At 41.2% G+C, this 26612-nt stretch overlaps 1 protein-coding gene across 1 annotated transcript in view; it reads left to right on the forward strand.

Annotated features, from left to right (window-relative positions):
- Positions 1–26612, forward strand: part of naaladl2 (N-acetylated alpha-linked acidic dipeptidase like 2) — a 534957-nt gene that overhangs the window by 159678 nt on the left and 348667 nt on the right. Inside the window, exon 3 of the mRNA XM_074636907.1 lies at positions 4461–4582. The gene's annotated coding sequence lies outside the window, so the exon portion shown is untranslated. The remainder of the gene's footprint in view (positions 1–4460; positions 4583–26612) is intronic.

Genomic DNA, 26612 nt, shown 5'->3' on the forward strand with positions numbered 1-26612 from the left:
CATAGGCATTTTCATCAGGATGGCTAACTTGCCGCACCTGTGGCGCATTTGAGTACGGAGTGGGATCAGAAAGAAGGCATTATTATAGGGGGTGAACTAGAGGCTGTGATAATCAGGACTCATCACATTCACTACTTTCACCCCCTTTAATCACAGGACTAGCCCCGTCATGACGCACTGACCGTTTGGGAGTCCTGTAGAGAGTTTTCCTCAGAGAAAACATATTGTTGTCTGGGCCTACGGAAATCATTTTTCAACTTTAGTTTTGAACCCGAACAATCTCTATGACAGCATGTTGCTCGCCACGACCTCAGGCTGTTATAATAAACATTGTGGAGCTCAGAGGACTTTTTGGTCAGGATGGAGACACCGGGTGAAAGACTGACAGGAACGGACGGTCCTGAGGGAGTTATTAGTGGAGTGAAGAGGTTTAAGTGAATCACTATTTTTCACCTACATGCCTGTTGATGCACAGAAGGAACTGTGCAGAATAATTAATCAAAATGACACGTTTGATGTGCACATAAGCACGGAGGGTTCTGTTGTTCAAAACTGCACTAAAAGTAACCAGCGGATCTTCCGTGTCCATGTGTAATTGTGGCTTGACGACACGCAACATCACTTTGCAGCAGTGCGCTGTGCTGGCTCTCTGTATACTTATCTCATGCGCACAAATTAATGAATGAGTTGAACATGATAAACGTCTATATAAAAACCGTGACGTCTGGTCACCGTAATTTGAAGACAGCATAAGAGTCTACAGTCATGTTAGCCGCTCCGAGGCTAACATCAGCATGCTAACATGCTCACAATGACAATGCTAGCATACTGATGTTTAGCAGGTATGGGTATAACTAAACTAGTTTAGTGTGTCAGTATGCTAACATTCACTATTACGCAATAAGTACTTAACATTAATCCTGCAATTTTTGGCCACTTAGGGGCAGCAGAAAGCAGTTGTAATATCACCTTTTAGGATCTTTTAAGTTAGTATGGTGAACTTGTTGGCATTCAGTTGCTTATTTACACATCCAGAAGCTACAGAACAACATTATCAATCATTTGGAATGATGTTTCTGTCCGCCTGAGGAATGCAAGTCCAATATTTACTTTCTTTTAGCTCCGAATTTGGTCTCTACCAACTGTTGAGGGAGCTCTCTGGTCTCTAACTGTGTCTGCCTGCACTTTGGTGCAGAGCAGGTAGGTAGGCTAGTAAACAGTGGGCATTTGGAGCTTTTTCACTGATAGCAGGTTCATGCTGCGCACTTAGTGGTGATTGCACACTGTGGTACAAACCAGTCAACACCACCAAGTGTTACTCACTTCATATGAGTATATGAAAGCTAATGCATTTATCACATGATTATAGGAACACTTTCAAGCACATTGGCAAGATGGAAATCACAGTCTGACCTGCAGACCCTTTGGCATGATGTACGGTGAGAATCTTTCAAAGCCTATTTTGAAGCTTTCATCTCCTTCATTTGAGCCATTACTGCAGTAGAGTTCCATGTTTGTTTTGGTACATGGACAGCTTGAATAGTATTGTCTATGGATTTGCAAATCATCACTTTTTAAGTCCATGTTTGGCCAAAAAAAAGGGTATATTATCTTCACCTTGTTACGTTTAGTGCTCATTTATAAAGTTGTCTCGTTGTCAGTATGCATCATCCCAGCTTCTTTATTGAGCCATTGGCCATGATATGACCACTCAGCCCAGGCACTGCACACACTGCCAATGATGACTAATAGGCCCTGCAGTAAGGGCACTCTGCCTGCTGTGTGTGTGCGCCTCATTTTGCTCGGAATACTTGAACGCGTTCACATCTAAATTACCCATTGCCTCAGGGTTGACTGAGATTTTGACGTTCAGCCATCTCTCTCTTTCTCCCGCTCTGTCCATCAGCCTTGCTATTACTTAATTTTTTTCTCCTTCTCTCTCTCAAAATCTCTCTGTCCTTGTTCCTCTCTCTTGCTGTGAGCAACAATGTTTTCCATCCAGCTGTCACGCTAATTTTGCTAGAAATGTTGAAATTTGAAAAACATCCTTGTTTCCACCAACAGTGAATAAATCAGATTTCTGAATGTGAAACTAAATTCATGCACCTAAAAAAGAAAAAAAAAAGGACCTACTGTTACAATTAGTATATATTAGTTTTGATTTAACCTTTAAAGCTGTCTACGTGTCACATTCTCCCTCCCCCGTTCCATTGCATTCACTTCAAAACAAATGGTTGCCAGTTTGTAGGGATGTACCGATACCGATACCAGTATCGGGTCCGATACCGTGCTCATGTACATGTACACGTACTCGCAAAACGGCTCCGATACAATGGTACCGATAACGCTTTACAGCAGCGCGACATTAACTTCTCGTCACCATCTTCGGGTTCTCACGCTCCACCTCCCTGACGGTGCGGCTGAGTCACTAACAGTTCAGTCAAACTGGACCGAAACAAAACTCACCTAAACCGTCTTGGTTGTAATTGTAATTTCATGAGTTATTGTTGTTCAGACGATTAAACTAGAACAGCTAATATGTGCTAACATGAGTTGCCACTTGTTGCCACGGTAAATATTCACTTATTCTGCAGCCTGATGGAGTCATCAGTGTCAAACTCACCCATTTATCTGTTTTTTTCCACACTAACTGGCAACTTGATCACTGACAACACAGATGTATATCACATCATACCAACGTTGTTATACTGTTGGCTCATAAGCCTCGTTAGGGAAGTGGGAACCGGACATCTTCCACAAAGATAAACATAATATTCATTTTGGACACAATTTAAAAAATGATTAATTCACAGTCATAATAATTCTTTGGAGGAAAAGCCACACTTTTATTCAGCAACCTTTCTAAAAGCTTTGTAAATATATATACATATGAAAGGATTTGTTTACATACAAATGTTATCAACATAACCTTTAAAAGATCATTTTTGTTTATTACAACTTGTAGTGTTGTACTCGCAGAAGTTCCCCTGTGCAATGAGGAATCATTACTGCTATTTTGGGTGTGTTTACTTTCAGTTTTACCTCCAAATGAAGTACTTTAGATGATTCAAGTGGGTGATAGCAGTGTAAACAAAACACTGCATACATTTGATTAAAAACAGACATTGACACTATTAAATTGTGTTTGCAGAAGGCAATGTTGCTGCACTGTGTCGCACCGCTGTTGAAGAAAATGAAAAAATAAAATCAGAACTCAGAGGAGCGGAAGAGGGAACAGTTGCTCCGATGATACACTGAGGAAATTACAGACAAATTGGAAAATCTGAGAAATAAATAAAGCGAGTTTTCTCTGATCTGAGAATCAGGATGTAAAATAACTTAAACAAGAGTTGAATGATACTTAAGATAATGCTCCCTGAGACCATTAACTATTTGCTGATGAATCAGCCAGATCATCTAGACCATGGGTCAGCAACCTTTACTATCAAAAGAACCATTTTAGGCAAAGAAAAAAAAAAAAAAATCTGTCTGGAGTTGCAAAACATTTGATCATTGTGATGAAGGTATATAGTATATAAGTCTAATGCAGTGAGGGCCAAAGAGACAATGTACTACGGAGTATTAGGGCCACATTGAGGGAAACAAATCTGAGATTTCGAAATAAAGTCATAATATTACGAGAAAAAAGTCATAACTTTCCGGGAAAAAAAGTTGTAATATTGTGAGAATAAAGTCATAACCTTACGAGAAAAAAAGTTGTAATATTACGAGAATAAAGTCATAACTTTACGAGGGAAAAATAAAATGACACGTCAAATTACTACTTCTAATATTATGTAATAATAATCTCGTAATATTATGACTTTATTCTCGAAATCTTGGATTTGTTTTTTTTCCCTCAATGTGGCCCTAATACTCCGTCCTACAACAATGATAAATAAAAATGAAAATGTAAACAAAAAACAGTTATTCATTTCCACTTTTAAAAATCCACAGGGAGCCACTGGAGAGGAGCTAAAGAGCCACATGTGGCTCCGGAGCCGCAGGTTGCAGACCCCTGGACTAGATAAACTGTTGGCTTGATAACAACCTGTCTGATCATCTACCTGCTTGTGTTTCTTGTCCCATCAGACATCTTTTAGGTGACATTGCTGTGTTCCCAGATCTCATTACTGTAGTTAGTTAAATTTTACCATAATAGAAGTGATAGCCCAAACTATGATAATACATTGAAATAAACCATAATTATCTTTTAATAACAGTTATGGATTTTTATATCACATAAGCAGATGGAACCAAAGAAATGACTTGGTGATAATGACATTCAACCAGTCGTGCCGAGCCCAGTGTAACAACTGTAACTTTGCAATCTTGAGGAAACTTTGTTTTGAGGATTGTTAACGTTTTCCTTCTGCTTTTCTTAAATGAATACATGATATACTTGGATTGAGACTTGCTGTTCATTTCTTTCTGTCTCTCTGTCTCTCTCTCTCTCACAGTGGCGGTGATACTTTGTATCCCTGCCCTCACAAAGGCATAATCAATTCAAGAGTTTGTCTTGGGTCATTATTACCAGCTGGAGGACCATCTGTTCACTGAGGCTGGCCGAGGACTCTGCCAGGTAGACACACACACTCTGAAACACACACACTCATACACGGAGCCCACACACACAGCCTAAAGGGGTTGCCAGGTAGATTTGGACCGCAGTGACAAGTGAGATGTCGAATAATTGCGCCTCTGGAAGAGCTGAGGGGCAAAGACCTCGGCTGGACGAGAGCGTGTACATTTATGTTTCCTCTGTGTTTATGCATACACGTATGGTTGCATTATTACAGTGTGCATGTGGCATGCGTTTGTCTCTACTAAGGTGACACATGTGTGCAACGGTGTGATGAGGTGGCTAGTGGGCATGCGACGTGTGCATGTGTGTGTGTCAGGTACAGATGGTGAAGGCCATCAGGCATCTCACCCAGCCAAGTGGTTCAGCTACTGGTTAAGAGTAGCATGGCTAAATACAATTACACCCACAACCTTAACAACAGCCTGACTGCCTCGATGCTAACGCTACTGTGGAGAAAAAATACAAAATTAGAGGTGGCACAGGCACCGGCAGGAAAGAGTCGAAAAGGGGATTGAGAAAACAAAAAGATTCATTTTTATTGAGTTTTTTTTTTGGAGGGCTAACATATTGACTTCCTCAATTATGTATTAGACCTAGAGGATTCAAGAGATCCATCTCAAAGTCAGGCAGCAGAATCTCAACACCGTCACGATGCAAAATTGCGAATATTTTGTGTTTTTGCGAAACAGCGTTGTTGTGGCGGCCCGGCGAATTTCTATGTTTCGACACGACACAGGAGGCTGTTGTAACTTGACTTTACATTGTCCAATCTGCCCCAAATTTCACAAGCTGGATAAGAGTCCAGGCCTAAAGACATATACGTGTCAATATGAGTGATAGTCATAGCGTCGCCTACACGAAAGAGGAAGTAAATTGACTATACATTGTCCAATCTGCCCCAAACTTGGCATGTTTTATAAGAGTCTTTAGCGCCACGCACTCCACGCAGAAAATACCCTCTAACTGTTGCGTGCAGTGTCCGACTTTCATGGAAATGCTCGGCAGCGGGTACCCCCAACGTGCGGAAAGGTGCGAGTGCCCATTCAGCGCTGCTAGCTTTAATTAACTGATTATAATTACCAAGTGTCTAAAGCAACTATAATCCATGTTCTTATACTGTAAATCAAATGACCAGGTGGAACAATGTGACAATGTTAAAGGGGTTGCTCAAATTATGAACCTCCCCTCGGCTTTATGGAGCTTACAAGATTGAGTTCATTGTTTAACTGTCCAGGCCGTAACTTTAACTGTGTTGGTTCTCTCTCACCGCTCTCATAGCGTCTTAAGTCAAAAACTGTTTTGATGGCACATAACATCCAGTTAAACCTCTCTTCTAGCTTCCTAAATTAGTTGGTATACAAGCTTAAAATTTTTTTTTTATCTTGAATGGTTTGGTTGATCTTAGAAACAACATTGGTAGAAATGTCCAGCCTGGTCTCACTCCAGCTGGGCGCCAAATACCGACACTTGGGCAGTCTTGATACAGATGCACAAGACACCCTTTAGAGTCACGCATCAGGCTTTCAACTAACTCCAATGTAAACCCATCCGTGACAATATTTGACACTCATAGCAAAAGATGTTGTATTAAGAGTGAGTAAGCCATCTAAGGGGCTGTGTCAGCATTGTTCGTGTGCTTCGGTGATGGTGTGCCGGTAAAACCAAAAATCAAAGAAACGCCTGGCGGGATGGCTTTGTGAGTGCATCTCCCACGTCTATCGCACACACTTTATGCGAAGCGTGGCAGTGTCGGCGGCTTGTTTAGTGGGGTGAGGGTCGAGGACATATGTACGGCGACGTCATGGTCGACGCCTTGTCCGTTCATACGGTTCTACCTCTTGGACATGTCGGGCTCCTTTTTTAAGGTCTGTGCTCACGGGAACGACATAGGACTGGTGAAAACAGTGGGGTGTGTGTCAGTTTGTGTGTTGGACCTGACCCCCCTCTGAGCAGGATACACCTACATGTTCCCATGCTCCTTGATTACCCGGGGATTACCCTGTTTTGTTTTTGCACCCTGCAGGGTTAGAGCATGGCTTTACCCATATTAGATGTGTTCTATCTGAGTTAGCTAGGGACCCCAACTTCTCTGTTTCAGCGGCCTAGGTTATAAAGAAGTAGGCGGGCTGAGGCGTCTAATCCTTAAACCGGTCTGGATCAGTGTGTTTGGGCCGATGTGGTGGCGCGGCAGGGCGTACAACATCCATCGGGCTCCACCCACTGTACCCATAGAGTCCAGTAGAGGGCGGAGCTGTGCATTGTGCTCTTTAAATATATAATATATAATGCATATACCCAATAGCAGCATAACTTCCTACTAACTTTATGTCTGATCTGTTCTAATTAGGTATTTTATCTATGATAATCCCTGTATACATACATGCCACTGTCAACACAGTGTGACTCAGTGTCATTTATAAGTAAGGGTGAAGGTGACACTGTTTGTGTGTGTGTGTGCGCGTTTGTGTGTGTGTGTGTGCGTGTGTGTGTGCTGTGACAGTGGCAGGCGATAATGAGTGATGTGCATTAGTCGTTCAGCAGCATGATCCGGGCTATATTTAGAGATAATTGTGTTTTCGTGTACACACGGCTTGAGAGAAGGTGTGACTTTCAACAAAGTAGAAGTTCATCATATGTGAGGGTGGGTGAGCAAAACAACCCCATTTGTCACTCCGAGTTCTTCAGGACACTTTTTGGTGAAAATATCGGGTGTTACTCATGTGATATCTAAGCACATTATAGATAATACATCACATTGTTAATGAAAAACACACAACAACTCTAGGGGATGGAAAGTTTTCTCAGGTGTATGTCTACCTAATTAACTGTCAGAGTCACATCTTTCCATATACTGTAAATATAAAAGGTGTGTTTAGAATTCTCATGATGTTATGATAGTATTCTTTTTCCGAACCTCACCTGCTTGTCATGGTGAATTTTCATATTTTTTTCTCACTCTTGTACAACCACTTCTGTCCCATTAACTACCACAGAATTTAAAGTAAGAGTGTATGATCATGACTACAGAGGGGCAATTTACGTGTCATGTCACTGTACCATTGCCATTTGGAGCTGTGCTTCAAATAAATGACAAATTGGGTGTTGACTGTTTGAGCACAGGACATCATTTGATTACATTTTCTACATACACGTGATTGCTATGTGATAAGCCGTTATGTTTCCATCTTAGATTCCTACTTTGGCAGCTCCCAGACAGATGTCCTGACAGCCAACTAGCCAAAATGCTGCCAGCAAGTCAATATGTCAGCCTGTGAGACCAACAAGGGGGCTTTTTTTGCCCATCAGGGAGTCCTTTCGAGTATTACTTCCTGTCAGGCTTTGTACATAAAAAGCTGTGTCCTTTGCTAAATATACCCCAACCTAAATCACCTGAACTGATCATGGGCACATCACCAAGTGATTAGTGGGGCTAGTATATGGACCGGAACCACAAACGCATTCTACAAACAGTCCAACATGTTCCCATTGTGCCCATTGGACAGGTCATTGAGTGGGAGTTCTTGGAGAGGAGGGGTCATGAAGGCAGTGGGATGGAGCCAGAGGAGGCTATGAATTCATCCTTTCATTAGTACGCTGTAGCGACATGCCCACGCTGATTCATCCTTTCATTAGTGATATGCCCACGCTGATTCATCCTTTCATTAGTACGCTGTAGCAACATGCCCACGCTGATTCATCCTTTCATTAGTGATATGCCCACGCTGAATCATCCTTTCATTAGTACGCTGTAGCAACATGCCCACGCTGATTCATCCTTTCATTAGTGACATGCCCACGCTGATTCATCCTTTCATTAATGACATGCCCACGCTGAATCATCCTTTCATTAGTACGCTGTAGCGACATGCCCACACTGATTCATCCTTTCATTAGTACGCTGTAGCGACATGCCCACACTGATTCATCCGTTCATTACTACGCTGTAGCGACATGCCCACACTGATTCATCCTTTCATTAGTACGCTGTAGCGACACGCCCACGCTGATTCATCCTTTCATTAGTACGCTGTAGCGACACGCCCACGCTGATTCATCCTTTCATTAGTACGCTGTAGCGACATGCCCACGCTGATTCATCCTTTCATTAGTACGCTGTAGCGACACGCCCACGCTGATTCATCCTTTCATTAGTACGCTGTAGCGACACGCCCACGCTGATTCATCCTTTCATTAGTACGCTGTAGCGACATGCCCACGCTGGTTCAGACCCTTGTGTTGTTTTGCCAGAGGGCTGTTGGCAGTGTGAAGGCGCCCTAAGTGCTGTCTGAAAGGCTCACCTCAGGGCAAAGAACTCCACTATCACACAAAACCAAGCAGTCAGACGGTGAGCTTCCAGTTCCAGGATAATGCGTTCATCTGTCGACTACATTACCAGCCAACCATTCAGAAAATCAGGCTGTAAGCGTTTTTGAAGGTACATAACCAGCCAATTGGCTCAACATTCACCCATTCACACACACATTAATACAGTGATTGCAGATGCTGCCATGCAAGGTGCCAACTTGCCCATCAGGATGTGATCTAAATACTCATTCACACACCGATGACTCTGCCTTCAGGAGCAGTTTGGGGTTAGTTGTCTCGCTCAAGGACAATTAGACATGTGAACCGGAGGAGCCGGGGATCGAACCACCGTCCCCTCCGATTGGTGGATGACCCGCTCTGCCGCTCTATGCTCTACTGAGCCACAGCCGCCCCATCCAGCATATACCCCTAATGATCAGTTGGTGAGCCAGTCACCTGGCAGCAGCCATTCTACCTGCTTGCCAGACAGAAAATTAGTATGAAGGATGAATCAGCATGGGCATGTTGCTACAGCGTAATAATGACAGGATGAATCAGCGTGGGCATGTCACTACAGGGTACTAATGAAAGGATGAATCAGCATGGGCATGTCGCTACAGCGTATTAATGAAAGGATGAATCAGCGTGGGCATGTTGCTACAGCGTAATAATGACAGGATGAATCAGCGTGGGCATGTCACTACAGGGTACTAATGAAAGGATGAATCAGCATGGGCATGTCGCGACAGGGTACTAATGAAAGGATGAATCAGCATGGGCATGTCACTACAGGGTACTAATGAAAGGATGAATCAGCATGGGCATGTCGCGACAGCGTATTAATGAAAGGATGAATCAGCGTGGGTATGATTACTAGAAAAAAGAAAACAATCTAAATATCAAAGCTCAGGATATTACATTTATATATTATATACAGTATATATGGCACCGGTGCTGTTTGTTTAATTTGAATTTTACCTGATCACTTGTACTTATTATTCACCTTTACAAAATGAGTACTTGAACGATGGACAATGCAGGATTTTTTGGTTCTTCCACAGTCAGAGTTTAAGATCCCAGGCAAGAACTTTGAAATCTAAATCCATAAGCAATGACCACTATATTGCTATATGTTGATTTTAAAATAAAAGTAAAACGTACCACACAGGACACGAGCAGTGGTCTCCTGGATAAAACCCACCTCCCCTCCCGCCAAGTTCCTGTATTTGACGAGTTGGGAGTGAAAACACGTTGCCAGTAGACGTGTTTGTTGATTCCTGCATGTAGTTCCATCGCACTCCGTCTTAATTAGGTCACATAATGATGATATTTTTAAAGCAAATGACTCAAGAGAATGTTAGGAAATGATGGTAAACTGGTAGGTTACTATTTGTCTCACCATCTATACCATACGCAGCTCTAGGTCACATCTAACAACAATTATCTCAACAGATGATCTTCCAAAGTCTTTTTAAATGGTGATTATTATAGCATATCATGTTTTGCTGCTTGACATGACCACATGTTGGAACACATTATCAATGATGATTTTTTCTCCTTTTCAAATGATTCTCTCAAAAGATGCTGAGAGACAGCATTTTCTTTCCAGAACTCCAAGTGATAATGGCTCGTCTTTCTTCCTCTTCCTGCCCACTGAAGTCCACAGCGGATGAGAACCCCGAGCCCCAGCTAACTGATAGGCTTGATGTGTAATTAATGGTCTGACACGGACTAATGAAGCTAATGACGCTAACTGCGCTAGCATATGGGCGCCCCATGGGGATCCACACTCAGCGCTCTAATTTAGATAAATGACGCCCCGGGTTATGCCGAGCTATTTGCATTTCATTTGGCGGAGGCCAAGGGAGAAACGGGGATTAAACAGGGGGGAGAGATCAAACAGTGGAGGTGTTTGTGGTTGGAGGGATGGAGGAGATGGAGGTGTTTACGCTGGTGAATGTGTGTGTATGTGGGTGTAGATCTCCCCTCGGCCATGCATGATGCTGTTGTCAGATAAAAGGATTGGTAGCAGAGGGGCTGATGGCAGCTGTCAGACACGACAGCACTTGTGTACGTGTGTGTGCGTGTATTTGGGATGCACACAGGTTTGTAATTACTGTATAGTGGCCCCTGGGAGACATGTCATTGTCAGCTAGAGAGTCTCAAGAGGACGGAGAATATGTGCTGTATGTGGATTGCATCATTGCAATACATGAGAGGCCCCGCCTGTCGAAACAGTCGGCGACGTATATGTTGTAACCTACTCGTATAATACTGAAAGTAACCGCGCATGCATTTAGAGATGCAATATAGTGCAAATAGTTTACAGGCACAGAAGGAGGCCTTATTGATCAACTTCTTTTCCTGCCAAAAAAAAAGAGTGAGCTGAAAAAGTCAAGCTAAATTAAAATTTACATAATTTTCAATCAACTCACATTTACCAGTCCCTTGAGGGGGTTTCATTCAGGATGTGGCATCACTAGCAAAAACAAAAATGCCATCTTCTCAAAATTACATATTCCCAGTATGTGGCATGTTAACAGCTGGTAATTCACAAAGACACTTCTGATAGCTGTCATCGGTTCTAAGGTGTTTTAAAAGACACATTAACAAACTCTTAGATGGTTATATTTTAGTTCATCAAATAGCTTGCAGCTTATTCAGCCGGAGCCGCGGTAGTACATTACCACGACTTTCACTTGTTTTATGTCAAAGTCACGTTCAGTGTGAGTGTATCAGTGTCGTATATAACTACTTATTCTATCTTACTTTAAGTGCTCTTGTTTTTTCTGTAACGCTGACAATGCATCCAGCTGTGAGCATCTCATAAGATAGCATACTGTACTGTTGGGGATGCAGGTGGCAGCTGGTCTAGTTATTAGCAAATATTAAATATAATTATTAATATCATTAAAATGAATATTCATGAAATAACAAGATATATTAATAATAATCGTACAATTATGTTGGCACATAAGCTTAAAAAAGGATATTAAGTTGTAATTATCTGAAATAATTATTAATTATACTGAATAATAGGATTTCATATACATTGAATCAATTGGGGCACCATACTTCTTAAGAAAACGATAACCAATTAATGTAATTTCATAGAAATAAGTCTCAATAAAGGTCCCATATCATGCTCATTTTCAGGTTCATACTTGTATTTTGTGTTTCTACTAGAACATGTTTACATGCTGTAATGTTCAAAATACACTTTATTTTCCTCATACTGTATGCCTGAATACACCCGTATTTACCCTCTGTCTTAAACGCTCCGTTTTAGTGCATTTCCACGGAATTGCATTGCTAGGCAACAGTTTGGGTCCATGTTTACTTCCTGTCAGCTGATGTTATTTACATACACTGCAACAGGAAATAAACTGAGACACATTTAGAATGTTTACATTTAAAACCGTCTAATAGTCTAAATATTGTATATTTGTGACATCACAAATGGACAGAAATCCTAACGGCTTGTTTCAAACGCACAATTTCTGAATATGGGCTGTGTGTGTTTCTCCGTATATTGAGCGTTTTGATAGTTTAACAGTATTTATAAAGCACTTAAACCTGCTTTATAATATAAAAGACATGAAAATCTCCCTTTTTACAATATGGGACCTTTAATTATACTAAACGATCAATTTGGAACTGTGATTTATAACTGAATAAATAACTACAACAAATAGCCCCATATCAATAGCTAGTAAAGGTTGAAGAATTTCGTAGTTCTTGTCATAGCAGCGGAGGTTGGCAGCATTCACTCTTATGCAGCATTAAGGAGGTCAACATGTATAAAGACAAAGACATACGATAGCTTCTTGTCTCAAAATGGCAACTGAGGCTGCTATTTGAAACCGCCTACTACATTCTACTCACAAACGCAGTATGTACTGTATACTGTATACTGCATACTGCGTTCCTTAATAGTGTGCAGTATGAAACAGTTAAAGCGATGTATTTTGCAGTGTGCTAAGCCAGACTTTAGTCTTTAAACCAGCTCTTAAAGCACTGGACAAAAAAAACAACTCGTACCACTACTGTTATATTATCAAAAAATATGACTTTTTTAAATTCATGACCAATTTTTGTTTACTTTATAAGATAATACAGGTTTAGATCCTCCACCCTAAACAATCTATCACAGTGAAGTAAGACAAACAGGATCATCAACGAGGGAGACGGCTTTTTCAGTTACAGCAACAGAATCAGTGGACTGATCTCCCTCCAGATATTAGAGGAATGTTAAAAATGGTCATGTTGTCTCAGCAGGTATCTCTTCCCCGTCAAAGGCCGCTCTTTCCCTTTCCTCTTCCCTCGCCACTCTGCTGCTCTGTAGACGGTCTGTGAGCGTCACTGGCCGGCTGGCGAGCGAGCTACTTCGCAGGCAATTGTGGAGCTTTTCAACTCCAAAAAGGCAGATTTTCACAGATTCACGTTCATTTTACGATGGACTTTTGTGTTTGTGTGATATTTAAAAAAAATATCTGTCAACAAGGAAATAAAAGCCTCTTTCTCTCCAGCTCATAACGGTCTCTGAGCGTGACCGCCCGGCTAGCGACCTCGGCAGGCGCTAGCTATCTCTCACGGCAGTTTGTGGAGCTTCTAAAACTTCGAAAGTGTTGGAGCAAATGTTTGACTCGCCATCTGATATCGTAAAACTGTCAATATTAAAAAATCTACACAGTTGATTTCTTGCCTCAAAAATATTTAGAAGCAAATTTAGTGATGAAATAGCTACGAAAAATGTCAAAAACAAGCCATTTTTGTCCACTATTGTTTCAACCGTAGCCTTTACTGTTCCGGCGCTTTGTATTGGGGATTTTTTCCAAATCAGTACGACATCCGGGTATTTTTGGCATACTGTAGATTTTGTTTTTGTTCGCATTCTACATACAACATATTACATACTACATACTGCATTTTTGCCAAATCAGTACGTACTACTAGTATATAGTATCCAGTTTCAGATACAGCCAAAGAGTCTAGAAGCAAAGAGACAAAACTCTGGTGCTCTTTGGACAACAGCCATTAGATCCCGCTGTGGTAGTGCTGCCACCATTTTGGTCTGAAAACACCAATAAGTCCATGGCCACGGATGTATAAAGAGACGTAAATCGGAGGATAATTTTTTTTTAAGGCATTTTTAAGGTAAATCAACTTCCCAGTTCGGACACTTAAATAACCCTCATTTAAAACATTATGTCCTAAATTTCTTCAGACGACTTAAAAAGTAAAGTGAAGTCAAATGAACTAATAGCTGCATCCAGATATTTATTATTTCCCTCGGCATAATGAACGTGCATCATCAGACCCACGGGACTTCACCGCCCTGCGAGCGAAACAAAAACAGACTGGACGGCGAGTCCTTCTCTCCACAGCGTTCAGGCAGCCTCCACTGCAGATTCACATCGTGCTAAAGTAACTAATGATAGTGTTTATCGCTGCGTATGCAACCGCACTCGATTATAAACAATACAGAATTAAAGCATATGGTCAAAGTGTTTTTTGAGTCCTGCTACAATGTGCCTTCACGTGTGTATGTCAGTCAGTCCGTTGTGCCGGCCCTGTGTGAATGAGCATAAGCTGCAGTTCATTTCAGGATTTACCAACAGGTCAGTGTCTGACGATAGAGCATTACATTTACATTACAGACATCTGTGATGTTTTTTTGTTGTTATTTATCTTTTATTGACAATATTTCAGTAGCCTATTTGAGTGCCTTAACTGTTACAGTAAGAATTATGGTCGATGAACCACTGTAGAATGTTTACATTTTTTAAATAAAAAAAAGATTAATTATTAGGCTTTTATTTTTGTTTTGTTTTTACTAATGTACCTAAAAACGAGGTTCATACCGAACCGTGAATTTAGTGTACCGTTCCACCCCTTGTCCCTTGACCTCTCACCTCAAGATATGTGAATGAAAATAGGTTCTATGGGTACCCACCAGTCTCCCCTTTACAGACATGCCCACTTTTTGATAATCACATGCAGCTTGGGGCAAAAAACATGCATTTGTTCGCATGTAGTACAAATTTTCACCTATTCTAAATATTTGAATATTTCTGCATACTGGGGACCCTAAACAGTCTTAGAATTACATAAATTGGGTATGACTGGAAATCTGAGACTCCTGTGGATCCAATGAGTCCAATTGTATTCATGTGTGATTATTACCTGCGTGGCTGTGGATTGGCTTAAACCCGATAAATCTCTCCACTACCCTTTCATCTGCACTGACAAAGTGGAAAAACAAACGTGAGTTGGTCTACGTGTTCTAAATCTGGTGTTGAATCGACAATTACAGAGAAATATTTAGCCTGTCTGATTTCCTCTGATGTCATTTGCTTAGTTTTCTCACCCATTAATACAATGAATTCATCATATACAGTTGAAGATAAATAGGAGGGCTTAGTTTAACCCTTAATGACATGATTGGATGTTTCCAATCATAGAATCTGCTGATAAATGCATGCCTTTGCGATGACGGGAGATGGCAGGCGAAGCAGTAAGCTGAGCCAGTCAATGGCGAGTAAAGTAGCCATTCCCTTAGCACAGTTTGATTGTTTTGGAGATGGCAATAAAGTAGATTGTTGGTGTCCTACACCTAATTCCAGACTCCCCTCACTGATGCAGGGTATTTTTGGCAGCCTGGTCCTGGAAGGCTGCAGGCCCCTCAGTGGATCGCCTCTTCCCGTATAGCTTCTCCGTAACAGGTCCCCACCGTGCGGGATCTCCAGGGAGTGTGGAGGAGGAGTAGAGGAGCACAGGCTGCTTGCAGGTGATCCATCACTTCCGTCGATGGTCACACTCCCAGCAGGGCCGACATTGTGTGCTGGGGACTTCTTGCTGTCCAGGCCGCTCGCTGTCACAACGGGTGATCCATCGCTCGCTCCCTCAACACCAATATAGCGGCGTCCAGGGTGCTAACATTAGCAGAGCAGCTGTTAACAGAAGTGAAGAAACAACCTGTTTCCGGTATACTCCGCCTTTTTGATGTCTTTATCCTTTTTTTAAATTTCCGTTTGGTTCTCCCACTTAGCTGTCCTCCAGGCTTCTCCATTTTGCATCGTTTGGTTTGCAAACTACGTAAACATTGACGACGTCACCCGTGTCACCGCCAACTGGACATAGGGGCGGGTTGACCAATAAGGGGAGGGTCCATCAGCTCGCAGTCGCACTGTGTGACTAGGCTACAAGCAGCCAGCAAGCGGCACTAGCGAACAGGTTAAGTAAACTGGATTATTTATTTATTTAGCGGATGCAAAGTCCTCGAGCCAGGCCGTTGCCTCCTGGTCTGCTGTATGGAGGGTGAATAACACTCCTTTTAGACTGTGGAACGGGCAAGCTTCAATGATATGTTCCATTGTTTGCATCTCTCCACAAGCACACAATGGGCTTGGGTTGCTGCCCCATTTGTGAAGGCTGGCCAAGCAGGGGCCATGTCTGGACATGAATCTATTGAGGGTTGACCACTGTATCCTTGTCAGGCTGGTGCCAGGGACCTGTTGGGTGGGGTCTGACACCAGATGTTTGTTTGGGACATCCTTGGGCTCCCATTCCTTTTCCCAGGCTGATTGGGTGGGGAAGTCGGCTAGTGGGGTATTCTTCCAAATCGGTCGTCTAGATGGAAGACGGGCAGTTGGTGGGTTGAAGATGTCTGCATGAATTGGTAGATGGGGAGAGTCTTTGACTCAACATTTTTGAAGCATCCTATGAGTTAATGCTACTCGACGGATATTTGGGGGGTTATATTGGATAGTAAACTAGATATGTTGCTTGTACCCTGGACCCATTAGAGGTCTTGGGCCCCTGGACAACTGCCCGGTTGCCCTCGTGGTTTATCCGGCCGAGAGAGAGCATCGGACCATGGTTGTCAGTATGAATCACAGCCATCAAGCAGACTGTAAAACATCATAATATTATGTGTATGATGTGTGTTTGAACATGTCACTGAAAGAGACCATTAGCTGGAACACATTTTCTCAGTGGAAGGTTCTCAAAACAGTGTCTGAATGGTTATGTGTAGGCATATGTGTGTTTTAAAGGGGACATATCGTGCTCATTTTCAGGTTCATGTTTGTATTTTGTGTTTCTACTAGAACATGTTTACATGCTTTAATGTTCAAAAAACACATTATTTTCCTCGTACTGTCCGTCTGAATATACCTGTAATTACCCTCTGTCTGAAACACTGTGTTTTAGCGCATTTCAAGGGAATGGCAACGGAATTGCGTTGCAAGGCAGCAACAGCTCAGGTCCATGTTTTTAAAAGTTGTCATTAAGTGGATGATTAGCCAGGAGAATGGTTTACAATGCTTTCAAGGTACATTTGACAGACTTTAAACCTTATTTCCTAGTATAAACACCCCAAGCAGAAAAATTGATTACTTCACATTTGATACAAATTGAAATATTTAAATAATAATTATATATTTATTTAAATTGATATATTTAAAGAGGTGTATTTGAACCAGACTCCAAACAGGGAGTTGAGAAGGATAGGAGGATGCGTAGTTGTCATCACAAGATATGAAAATGAGAACTGGGGGACACATTTGGTGTTTATGGTTTATTACATTTATCGAGCATCTTACCTTTTTCTGTTTGTTTGTTCTCCCGAAAAATTGGATTTCTTTGAACTACAACTTTTCACCTGCAATCAGCAATGGCAAACCGTAATGTAGAGCAGCGGTCACCAACCTTGAAGGGTAGAGCGTAATATGAAGGGGCTACTTGTTTGATATAATCTTTCAGAATAATATCAATTTGCACGGTTCACCTTGACGTAATATTATGCATTTCATTTTTCCTGATATCCGCCATGATATGAAAATAGAAAGCCAAATTATAATCCTTGTGAATTTAACACTATATTTTGGTTGTTTTTCACTGGTTAAAGTAGAAGGATGCTGTTCAGGTTGTACATTCAGATTGTGTTTTTATGCTTCCTGAAGCAGATCTGGTCCATTATACCATCCGCATCATCCTGTTCTGTTTCCTAAAATCCACCCGCCACAGAACAAGAAAACCTGACCTTCAGCCGTAATGGACTACATAACCTGTTGACTTGTGGGTAATGTAGTTTTTAATGGACTGGCTTGAACTTTCAGAGCCGGGGAATGCAGCAAGAAGCAAGGGAGAAAACAAGAAAGAAAATGGGTATTGAGAGTAAGAAATACAAACAAACAGCTAGATAAGAATGTTTGGCTGTTATTGTTTTCCGTGTCTAACATCCTGATACATGGCCTGTGGTATTCAGGAGATTTAATGCAGAGGAGAGAGAGAGAGAGAGAGAGAGTTCCATAAAGCTTCTACTCTCCCTCAACACCCCAGGGGAAGCCATCTTTAATTCATGAACACTATAAAAATAAAGTTTTTTTTTTCTTTTCTGAAGACCCTGCAGCCTGTAACAAACTCTCACAGCAACATGGCACCGGGCAGATGTTGAAGCTGTGGTTACGGATGGATATTGGCTTGTGAGACCCAGGTTGTATTTTATGAGAAAATTTAAAAATTAGTCCAACTTTGGGCTGCTATTAAATGGATTCCAATAAGCTGCATGTTGATTCTGTCTCTCTGCAGACACCAGACAGACACATGACAGCCAGATAGTAAATTAACAGACTGCTAGTTTGGTACCACAGCTGACTGGAACACCAGGAGGGCTTTAATGCATTCTATTTCACTTCATATGCCCATTAGAAGGGTACGTCTGATAGTTGTACATGCTCGTTGCACATTGCATGTACTCAAAATATTGGCTTTTCTTTTCGAAATATTGAAGTCTGAATCCGTTTTTCCAGATTGTAATCTGTGATGGTTTGTACTCTAGCTTGTTATAAGAGTATAATTTAGCAAGTAATTCAATAATCATAATTTAATATATGACGCCCCGGCCAGACCGCCTGCATGAACAGCGCGTGGCGTTGCATGGCAGCTGCGTGATTCACACGTAGGGTGTTAAGACCAGCTGCATTTCTGCTGCTGTAGCTGCTTCCAGCACTTTCTTTCTACATAGAGTTTGCCTTTCATAATGGCCATTTCATTTCATTATAAATGTAATTTATATTTATTTTAGACAATGGAAGGTTAAGAAACCTGTGGCAATTTGTAAATAATAGTAATAATCCACAACTATATTCATTCACGGAGCTCTCCAAGTCACTGCATGTTCTACAAAACTGTCCTGCAAATATTTCAGAATAAAAGCCGCGTGTTAACAAATGAAGGAATTCTGTCCACAGAAAAAAAGCTTGAGGGCTTTTATTTTTAAATGAAAGCAGGAAGCGTTGATTTAAACCCCGTATTTTATTCATTCACGGAGCCACGCAAGTCACTGCATGTTCCACAGCACTGTCCTGCACATATTTCAGAATAAAATGTATACAAATGCATCAAATGTGAAGTGATGTCAGAGCTCAGTCCGCCAAGAAGTTAGGGGTTCGGTGCCTTGCTCAAAGGCAGCTGTCAGTCCACACTTCGCATCTGGTCTGAACCAGCCACCCTACAGTTACCAAGCCAATTTCTTACGGACTGAGCTACTATTGCCACTATTTAATATTAGTTCAGATTCTGTAAAGATGATGCACAAGATTATGTTTTTTCCAAAGAATTGCATCCGTTCAGGACATCTCTGTTTTGTTTTAATCAAATATGCTCTTTGGTAATGTTTTATAGCAGCATGAGCAAAGTACAGTTAAGACAACTAAATGCGAAAAGCCGTTTCACAACGTTAAGCCTGTGGCGTATCAATGACGGGTGAAAAGCTTGAAATATGTTATCATGACACGCGGAATGTCCTTAAAATGTTGTGCTATTTATATGCATGAGATTGGGTTGGAATATCACACGGAAGCTAAAGAATGCTATGAAAAAACAAAGAATAATGGACCTGCCCTTTAAAAACAAGAAGGAAGTGCAAACGTAATTGAAAAAGCAGTCCTTGCCTGCCTAAAGAAGACTCAAAAAGACATCTTTCTCTCCTGTTTACACAGTGAAGAGACACATGAATGTCCATGGAACAATGCCACTAAACTTCTTTTTACATTTGTTTTTTTTTAAATAAACGCTGACTTGTATCACACACTCCTAGTTAAACGCCATTTTGCAAATAAGTGTTGACTGATTGTCTCCATGGAGACACTGACTCAATCATTTCATTACACTGCCGTTTGCTTTTCTTATTCGTCCCCAGTGGTTCTTACCATTCATTCCATTATCTTCGAATACCACCGGGAGACTCATCAGGGCGTGGGGTGCTATTGTTTAATCTGCATGTGTTTTATTCATGCTTGTGAAAATATACAATGGATGGTAACTTTGAGGTTGTTTTAATGTATAATTTATATGGGATTATGAATAATTTGTGGTCCTTGAATTTCTTCTCTGCCCTCCCGGATCTTCTCCGTGGCAGGGAAGGGAGGAAGAGCCGTGATTGACAGCTCGTTTCATGCTTTGTAACTATGGCAGCTGACAAGGTTGTGCCAAATGAAATGATTGGCGAGGAGAGAAGTGTTTGGGGAAATATTCTCCCTCTCGCTCTTTGTTTCTCCGCCCTGATCACACTAAACGTGTACGACAGTCTCACCAGCAGGCCGGCATTCGCCGTAATTTATGAATGAGATGTGAATCTACTGTAGACTATAGTGAGAGATAGCAGAGACATCAGATGACATGTCAATCCCTTTAGGAGTATCTGATGTCAGAGAAGTGATTTGAAGGGTGTCTTTGTTGCAGCATACCGATGCTGTTGCTCCTCACCTCTTCAAAGCCACAGAGCTGGTTCTGAGTATGGAGAGCTATGAAGGTCAAACAGAGCTGCTGTTGCACCATCCTTTTTTATTTCATTTGTTATGCAGATTTACGTCTGACGCTGTAAATGAAGCCTGCTTTGATCTGCAATTGCATATAATGGAGGCTGTTATGACTCATTGAATGAACTACATAATTGATTAAGCTATTTTTTTTTTCTCACTGTGGCAGCTCTCATTTCCTTTATTATCGGCATGTTTGCCCAAAACAAATCAATTGAGTATCGATCGCACAACGCAAGACACCTACTACATTACTGCAAATTATAAAATAGAAACCATGTCCAGTACTGCGGTCTTTAATAAAATAGCAATGTGGGAAGAAAAAACGTAAGTATAAAATATGAAAGGCAACATATTAAAATGTACATATTTGACAGTGTGCATTATATAGCTTGACAAGACCATACATATATAAGAATATTAAATGTACATATTTCTGTGGGCTGCTCTCACATTTCTCTGTGTGTAGGGTGTATTATTTTCACAGCTATCTTGTCTCAATACCCTTAACCTCCAGTCCAGTCAAACCAAAAAGTGGCATAGAGAAGTTGATCCGTCTGTCCTTGTGAATTCTGTGGATCTAGTTCCAGAGTTTGGTGACATAGACGTAATGTATTCAAGAGCACATTTCCCATATTTTGTGTTGTTGTTTGCATACCATCTCTAAATTAAGTTTTATAACTGAATTCAGGTACAAGGACCACGCCTCAAACACATCCCATTTCCTTACATACGTATTTAAGCACGCCTGATCTGTTCACTTCCTCTTGACTCAGTTTTCACATGACCCGTTGTCGGCAAAATATGCGACTTCAAAGCAGCTTACCTCAACCATGCACCAGGAGCTCTATCTCAATCCTTCAGACACCGATCTGTTTGAAGAAGATCCGCCAGCTCCTTAAGTTCCCGGAGCCCTCACCATCTCAAAACATCCAACGCCGCCAGCAAACCCCGGTTGCCCCCAGCCTTCCACGTTCCAAGCCACCCTCGGCGTTCACCCTCTGACATCTCAAACCTCGCCGGTCCCTCGCCTTCCAGCAGCTCCAGGGGGAAGATCACAACGTCGATGCCCGAGGGACGCCGTCCTTTCCAGACGCCTCTCCCCGACCAGGCGCTCGAACGACGGGCAAAATCACCCTGCCCCATCTACCTCAGCCACCCTAGTTCCTCCCACCTCAATATCGGCTACTACAGCGGTCTCCTGGATGAAAGCTTTGTGTTTGTTGGATTACACCAAGGTTCTTGATGTGGATGTTAGTCTTTAGTCCTACGCGCCTTTTTCAACCCGATCTCATGGGAAAGGGTATAAATAATCAGCGCAACATTTTAAGGGACATTCCGTGCGTCACAAGGACACATTTTAGGCTTTTGTACGCCACGCAACAAAACTACGGTAACGTCCGCAGCTAGGTTTAGGCAAAAAAAAACTCACTTAGGTTTAGGAAAAAACGTCATAGTTGGGCTTAAAATAACTACGTAAACTAAGTCAAATATGTACGGAAACAACATAAGTAGGGAAAAAACGTCACAAATGTCACTAACGTAACTTACAACAAAAACACCGGCCTCGAAATGAACTTTTGAACAGATACTTTTTGAGTTGTAGCAGAAGTGCAGCTGCTCCACCCCAGTCCCCCTAGAGATGATGGGACTGTCACCTTACTTAAAATCAGGTCAGAAAAGGTGTAGGGATAGCAGTACAGCAGCAGTGTCAAATGTTGTCACACTTTGAAATGGAGCTGTGAGCTCAAAGAGCAACATTTTGTTTTCATACGAAAACCTCGATGAGGGATGCAATCTTAAAAATTCAGTGACCCATCCTGCCGAGACGACAGGCACAAGTCGCCCCCTCACCGCATGATTTATTGAAAAAGAGCTTTAAAGTATGGTGATGTTTCGGTCACACACATCAGCTATCAACAGCATCTAACCAGAAATGACAAGGAGGCAGTGGAGCAGCAGTCAGAGGAGTACTAACAAATACCTTAGTTTAGAACTAGCCCAGGGACGTGAGAAAATAGTGTGTCAGACCACAGTTAGAAAAGCTACTTTCAAATGTAATCCTGTACACTTTGCTAACTTAAACAGCACCAATATGCTCAAAATAATCATATATTATATAATAATCCTATTTCTTTCAATAACTTTTGGTGAACTTTGACCCCTAGAAGATAAAGTTAAATAAAGGATTCCATTTAATTCAACTCAGACATAATTTGATTAAGACGAGACACTATCGACAAAACCATTGTTTTTTCATGCACCGGTCAATTTTTTTAGATTTTTGGCTATTTTGCTTCCATAACATGTCTTCTTTCAGAATACTGGAAACATCCAAAATACACATTTACTGTAGGTGTTTATTTCTCTACAATTTGTCTAGTTTCATATGTAGATGAAGGTTCATGCTGGTATCTATTAACATTTTGTACCCTATTCACCTGTAGTGTCTTGTAATGGAATTTTACAATAGATATCTTTAAAGGCTGTTTTCTCTCTCAGATTCTGAGCCAGAAATCTCCACTTCAGTAGCACCCCCATACACCAGACTTCCCAGTTTCATTCCCATCTCTATTCTGGAGGTTTTTACAGAGGGGTTTGTTATCATATCCAAAATTCCCTCTGTAAAAACGTTTCGGTATGTCAACAAAATGAAAGAAGAATTTTCAACCTGGCTTTATCCAATGTTAGGATTTCTCTTCTGGAAATGTATGCAAATTAGCATATATTATTTAATAAGATAATACCTTATTTGTATATCTAAACGTAAAAATCCAGAAAACATGCAATGCAAACAATAATTGTCTTAATGTAACTAATCAACTGGGGAGGTTTCATGGTGGTATACAGTATATTAGTTTAGATTTGTTCCCTTTTCACCTGGGGTGTATCCCCTTAAGTTAGGCTATATCTCCCCTACAAGCATCTGTCTAATCATCACTCTGTTTGATCGGTTTCAGTTGTTCAACATTTAAATTTGTTCAGTACTTTAGTTTATGACCAACTACCTGCAAATCTTGATATAATATTCCCATCTGCCTCAGCTGTACTTTGTTTAATGCTAATTAGTAAATCTTAGGCCCTGTTCAGACCTGGTATTAACACGCGACCTGAGTGATCCGATCACAAGTGGTCACTCAGACGCATGTGGAGACGCATTCTAATGCCAGGTGTAAACAGACGTACTTAAAGCTGTCCACTTGTGATCGGATCACTCAGGACACATGTTAATACAAGGTCTGAACAGGGCCTTAGCATGCTAATATGCTAACTTAATATGGTGAACATGGTAACCATGCTATTGTCATTGTGATTATGTTAGCATGCTGACGTTAGCCTGTAGCTCAAAGCAACGCTGTGCCCAAGCACAGCCTCACAGAGCTGCTAGCGTGGCTGTAGAAAAAAGACTGAAAGATATTACTGTAAGTGTAGAATTGCCTTTGTAGCTACTACTGCGGCAGACAGCGAGGCATGCTAATATTCCCAGTCCCCCCAGATGGATCAGACTCAGGGTAATTCAACAGGGTTCTCTCGGGTCTCTACAAACACAAACTTATACCATCAGAATAATTGGAAGTTATACGACCACATAAAATGTCCACATGTTGTGGCCTTCAGTTATAAATCAAGTGAAGTTACATTCATTTCAACCCCCTTCTACTCTATTCCCCTCTACTTTCACTCGACAAACATTTATTGAAGAGAACACTAATTTGACTATTGCGGTGCCATACATACTGCAGTAAATCCTTAAAGAAGATCTCTCCCTCCGTCTTAAGATTACATTATTGTCTGTGAGCACATTGACTATAAAGGTGATTATGGGATTTACAACCTATGACCATCTTATTGTAAGATGCAGTAGATCATCAAGAGATATGCAGTCTGACATTAAAGATCCAACACGGTAATCCGTTGATTTGTGACTGAACACTGATATTTCTAAGAATTATTACATTCAACAGGAAAAAAAAAAAAAGTGCTGGTAGAGGAAGGAAATAGTAGAGGACCAGGGTAGACAGATTGTGGATGTAATATTATTCATTCACCATTTCATTTCATGTGTAATAATTTTTTTAACACTGGACAGAAAGTATTAATTTCACCAATAACATTATAACGATGGGTTGAACTTAATTACTGTGACTCTGGGACAACAACACAAGCTGGAGTTTGTGATGGGGACTTGCAGATGCACCTTCACCTTTACGCTTCGTCCACACTGGGAACGTCAGGAGCGTGTGGCGATGCGTCGCGTGGCGGCTGCGTAATTCAATCGTCGGGTGTTTACACCAGCTGCGTTTCAGCTGCGGGTCTGCTGCGTTTCTGCTGCTGCTGCCCTTTCTTTCTACATAGAGTTTGCCTTTCATAATGGCCATTTCATTTCATTATAAATATCATTTAAATTAATTTTAGACAGATAAAGGTTAAGAAACGTGTGGTAATTTGTAAATAATAGTAATCCACAATTAAAACCCCGTACTATATTCATTCATGGAGCTCTGCAAGTCTCTGCATTTTCTACAACACTGTCCGGCACATATTTCAAAATAAAAGCCACGTGTTAACAAATGAAGGAATTGTCTCCACAGAAAAAGACGTATTGATTTAAAAACAAGTCCTACTTTTTTTTTTACCTCCGTAACATTTTTTACAGATAGATACTTCGAAACTGTAGTAATGTTGCTGATATGATGTTAATACACAGTCAATAGATCACTTTCACTGTCTGTTGCTGCTGTGAACTTCGCTGCTCGCGTCAAAAACAGGCGAGACCTCGAATCTCTAGAAGAGACGCGTGTCTCACACGGGCAGTGTGGCTGCTCTAACCTGTTAACACGGACGCCGAAATAAAAAACAACAGGTAACGCAGCCACCACGCGCTGCTGACGTTCCCAGTGTGGACGAGGCTTTACAAGGTCTCTGTCATTGGTCACCACAGGCTATGAGCCACATTTTATGATGGAAAGTTGAAAAGCACAACAATGTCAGACACTAAAATGGAACATTTCAGACAGAGGGTGAATACAGGTATACTCGGACAGACAGTATGAGAAAAATGTGTTCTTTTGAACATGAAAGTATGTACAGTATGTTCTAGGAGAAACCCAAAAATACAAGTAAGAACCTGGAAATGAGAATAACATGTCCCCTTCAAAAAATGGTGACAAATATGTAGGTGTGTTTGTTGTACATGTTTGCAAACATTATACAAACAGGAGGAAATAATCTATAAACTATGATTTTCAGATGCAGATTGATATCTTGGTGTTTTGAGTATTTCCGGCAGCAGGACGGCGTATGTGGGATTGAGTCAAAATCAACTAAAATGTGTGTGTGCTCGTGGTAATGAAGGAACATCTCACCCAGTGTAACAGTATGACTCACTGATGTATTTTGTTTTGGACAAAAAATAGAGCTCTATGGCACAAGGAAGGCTTTGAATACACACACAATACTTGTTCAGTTCATTGTTCGTTTGGGTCTTTTTTATAAGATCTGTTTACAACAGCACAAACATAGAATATCACTTATCCTTAACAGTTCTGTTGGCCACACTTGTTTGCATTGTGCATAGTTAGTTAGTGGTTAGTGGTAGTGTAGTTACATATTGCTGTATGCATCTCTCTATCACATATGTATAATGAACAAAAAATATGTTAATATGTTATCATTGTTTTAATAGTGAGCTACTGAGTTGACCAAATCTTTTGAATTCCTAGCTCACTGTTGATATTTTGCCTTTTTGCCTTTTTTCTTCCCCCAAGCCAACTGTGTCATCTTCAACGAAATGCTTCACAGAAATCTGAATAGCAGATTACATGTACATGCAACGGAAAATGAAAAGAACGAAAATCACAAGCTTTTCACTCTCCATCGATGTAAAGGTATCAGGC

This window comes from Sebastes fasciatus, chromosome 5 (genome assembly GCF_043250625.1).
Source record: "Sebastes fasciatus isolate fSebFas1 chromosome 5, fSebFas1.pri, whole genome shotgun sequence".
NCBI classification, from domain to species: Eukaryota; Metazoa; Chordata; class Actinopteri; order Perciformes; family Sebastidae; genus Sebastes; species Sebastes fasciatus.